The sequence below is a fragment of the Rattus norvegicus genome, chromosome 1, assembly GCF_021556685.1.
Source record: "Rattus norvegicus strain SHRSP/BbbUtx chromosome 1, alternate assembly SHRSP_T2T, whole genome shotgun sequence".
Lineage (NCBI taxonomy): Eukaryota > Metazoa > Chordata > Mammalia > Rodentia > Muridae > Rattus > Rattus norvegicus.
Window position 1 is genome coordinate 155,405,912 of NC_141534.1, and position 4,308 is coordinate 155,410,219.

The 4,308-nt window shown below is 44.3% G+C and overlaps 1 pseudogene; it reads right to left on the reverse strand.

Moving 5' to 3' along the window:
* Positions 1–3,010: 3,010 nt before the first annotated feature.
* Rps19-ps10 (ribosomal protein S19, pseudogene 10) lies at positions 3,011–3,454 on the reverse strand (annotated as a pseudogene).
* Positions 3,455–4,308: the final 854 nt, after the last annotated feature.

Genomic DNA, 4,308 nt, shown 5'->3' on the forward strand with positions numbered 1-4,308 from the left:
TCTCCTTATTCCTTTTTCTTTTCTTTTCTTTGAGTAAAATGTTTGAGAAGCATCAAAAGTGAAGCCCTGCAGGAGCCAAAGAGAAGAATGACTGAAGAGTGACAGGAGGCTTCCCCAAGGAATGACCATGTGACAGTTGAGTTGAGTGTCAAATGTATATACCAAGAAAAGAATGCTACTCTCAGATTCAACGCAGAAAGAAAAGCAAAGCCCAGAAGCATGAAATCTTGACAAGCTCTAAGGCAAAGAAGACAGACAACTGGTTAAATCTCAGAATCCTCTTATGAAGAGTGGAAAGCTTTGAGCCTAGAGCCAGACTGGGAAGGGCCCTGTATGCAAACCTGAAACCATAAAATGTGCAGAGTCTGTTAAAACAACTTCTCTAGCCAGGCATGGTGGCTCACTCCTGGAACCCTAGTAGGGACTGAAGAAAGGGTTACTACTACTCTGAGACCAGCTGGAACTGCAGTGTGAAATCCTATCCCAAAAAAAGAAAAAACGAAAAGGAAAAGAAAGAGAAAGGTGGGGGTGAGTAAAGAGAAGGAGGGATGGAGAGAGGGAAAGGGAAAAAATAAAGAAGAAAATAAGTCTCCTATGCCAAATTCTCTGATACGTGTGTGTGTGTGTGTGTGTGTGTGTGTGTGTGTGTGTGTGTGTGTATGTGTGTGTTTCGCATATCATTTCTCTGGTGTTCACATACCCTGCCATTGTCCTGACCTAAAAATGCCCCCAATTTTCATTCAACATGTTGAAGTGAAATAAAAAAAATAGAAGGTCTCATTCCACTTAGAATAGATCTCAAGAAGGAATGAACTTCTTGAGTTCATTGAGCAACATTTCACAAAAGTGAAGTAGAACTAAGAAAAAAGTGTCCCTCCTTGGAAAGCCTAAGTAGATGAGGTGGCCTTTGTCTGAAAGAGCCAATACTCTCTTGTGCTCCAGCATGATCCTAGAGGGGAGCCGTGAGACAGATGAGGCCGAGGAGGTCCAGCAGTCTTTGGTTACTTAAAGGTATCCCCCCGCCCGGTGTGTGTGTGTGTGTGTGTGTGTGTGTGTGTGTGTGTGTTTGCACACACATGCGCATGCACACGCAATGTATTCATGTGTGAGACAACAGGCATGTATGTGTCCCAACATGCACATGGAAGTTTTCTCTCCTAGAGCCGGGAATCTCAGCTGACTGCATGCCAAGCCTGCCTTTCTCTGCCAGCTTGTCACACAGGACTTAGTTTTCATAGTCAAGGTTTTCCAAAAAGCATGTAGAGAATCAGGTTAGGTGCCTGGGGATAGTCCAGAGAGTAAAACTGCATGAAGACTAGAGTTTGGGTCCCCAGAATCCACATAAAAATAAACATAGTGTGAACATCTGTAATCCCAGCCCTCAGACAGTGAGCTGGAAGGCAAAGGCAGGAGAGTCTCTGTAAATTCGGGAACCAGCGAGCCTGTCATGCCCACAGGTGAAGAAGAGACTGTCCTAGACAAGATGGACGGTGAGGTGAGGACTGACGAGCTGAGGTGTCAACCACTGACTTTCATACACATGCTGTAGCACATACATGCCCATTGTCCCACATGTGAACACATCACCATCAGGGGGAAGGGGTATTTTTAAATACCCAGAAAAGTCTGCCCAGCTGTTTCTGTACTTCCTTTCTTTTTCTTCATTTTTCTTCCTTTTCTTCCTTTTAATAGCAACAGGCACAATTTGTGTTTCAAACAGTCACCTGAGGTGTGATTGAGAGGAAATCACTGCTTGTCGTTTCCGGCTCTGTGGGAAACATCATCCAGTCAAAGTTAACTAGGCCTTTTATTTCCTACATTTGCTCCTCATCAATTGCAGCCTGTCAGCTTGCCACCTAAGAACCAGCAGAGAGCCCCTCACCCTGGTACTCTGCATAGAGCAATTGCTCCTGCCTAAGAGATCAAATTTCCAGGTCATTTTGTTCTCTCTCTGTTAGAAGATGCCCCCTCAGAGAGCAGCATGCCAGCCCTTTTTAGGAAGTATTTAGAAGAAAGTAAGGCTTTAATTTCCTGCTTTTCCCTCTCTGTACCTGCCGTACCCACCTCCTCCACTCAGCAGCACCACAGGAAGCTTCGGCTTCCTAAAAGAAGCACAAAATTTTCCACATTTTTGGATTTTCTCTCACACTTCGAAGATTTTCCAGAGCTGGAATTGAGGACTACTGACACTAACAACTCACAATAGCACGGAGATGAGAGTGTCCTAGTGTCCTGTGAAGGATGCAACACTGACATCTAAATAAATGGGATTTAATATCAAGACACTGAAAGAATGTAGAAGACACTTCATTCCTTGCAATGTGGAAATAAGAATATCTCTGCATTAAAGTCACTACTAATTGAATTTTCTCTTTCTTGACAGCAAATGAATTCCTATCTGAATGTGTGGCCATGATGCTTGCCAGGCATCAACAGCATTTGATCAGTTCCTCCTCCTCCTCCTCCTCCTCCTCCTCCTCCTCCTCCTCCTCCTCCTCCTCCTCCTCCTCCTCCTCCTCCTCTCCCACCTCTTCCTCCCCCTCCTCCTCCTCCTCTTATTCCTAGGTAACTCTTCAAAGTGTATTAGGTCAATCTTGTTGGAGAGGAACCTGCCACGTTGTTCCTTTGATGTCAGTCACCATGGTTTTGTTCTTTGCTCTTTGTTTGGTTACCTTTGGTTGGTTGGTCAGTTGGTTGGTTGGTTGGTTGGTTGGTTGGTTGGTCAGTTGGTTGGTTGGTTGGTTGGTTGGTTGGTTGATTTAAACAGAGTAACTCACTGATAACAAAGATTGGGTTGATTGGATATGCCTGTTCTCCCTCCCTATCCACCACAGTGCTAGGATTACAAACATTTACTATCACACCTGGCTCTTCACATAGGGTTTGAGGATACAACTCAGATCTTCCTACTTGCATGGTGAACATTTTACCTTTATTGAATGAACTATCTTCCCAACCTTAAATCTTTTTTTTTTTGTTTTAATGAATGAGGCAATTTAGTAACCCAGCATCCTTTGTTCTAATGCTTCTTGTTGGCAGCTGCCACCTGTCTGGCGATCCTGTCCAGATCTCTCTGTCCCTGAGGTGTTAGCTTGCGGCCCCCGTCTTGGTCCTTTTCCACCATTTTCAGCCCCTCCAGGGCTTGGAGGACCCGGCGGGCCACACTCTTAGAGCCTCAGCTGAAGTGGCTGAGCCTGACACCGTTTCTCTGCCATCCTCCATAGATCTTGGTCATGGAACCAACCCCTGCACCACCACGGAGGTATAGGTGCCGTGCTGTGGAAGCAGCTCGTGTGTAGAACCAGTTCTCATCATATGGGGCAAGCTCTTTATGTTTGGCCAGCTTGACTGTGTCCACTCATTCGGGGACTTTCAGCTTCCCAGACTTTTCGAGGAAGGCTGCCAGAGCTCTGAAGAACTGCTGGTTAACATCTTTTACAGGAACTCCAGGCATCGAGCGGCCTCTGTGCTGCCAGCCAGGGGAAAGGGCCCAACCTTAAATTTTAAACTAATATGATTAGTATACTACCAAATTATCTGGGTGTTTGAGACCTAGGTGTGGATTCTTAGGCTTTGTATAGCTAAAACCTGATTCTTTCCCCCCTTCCCCACTTACACACTCCCACATCAGACTTCAGTCAATGAGAGTAAGCACTCCACGAATCATGAATATTTTCGCCCCAACTACTGTACTCCCCATTCCCTGACTTCCCCCACATTCTTTCAGCCTTGCTGAGTCTCTTCTGTTTTGAACTTTTGGCCATCTTGGGTAGCTAGATATTAGCAGATTTGTAGGTCTATGAGGATAGACATCCTCACCTACTTATAATCATCTTTAGACCACACCTCTGGATTCCCTGGTAGTGTGTTAATTTTAAAAGAAAAAAATCACAAGTGTCCTTCCTTAAATTTCTATCTAAAACTGGGAAAATTCGAGGCGGCAGGAATTCACTGAGACCCATTAACAAAGCAATTTCCGCCAGGTAAGGCATGACTATTTTATAGATTTATATTTTAAGCTTTAAAAAAAACTCTCTTTAATCTACTCTGTTATGTAATTTTGGGATACATTACAGAACAGGATCTGAGGTCTAGCTCCAACCCTAGAAGACATGACATTCTCAAAGATTATGAATCAAAATAAAAAAGGATTATAAAAGTATAAAGAAGTATTTTGTTCCCACCAATAAGAAACATCCAAATAGGTCCATCGGTCACCAGAACAGGGAAAGCAGCCCACTCAAAAAGCTGTAAAGAGCTGAAGAAGTACGGTGCAGCTGAAGGAAGTCCTATTTAAAAGATGGTAGG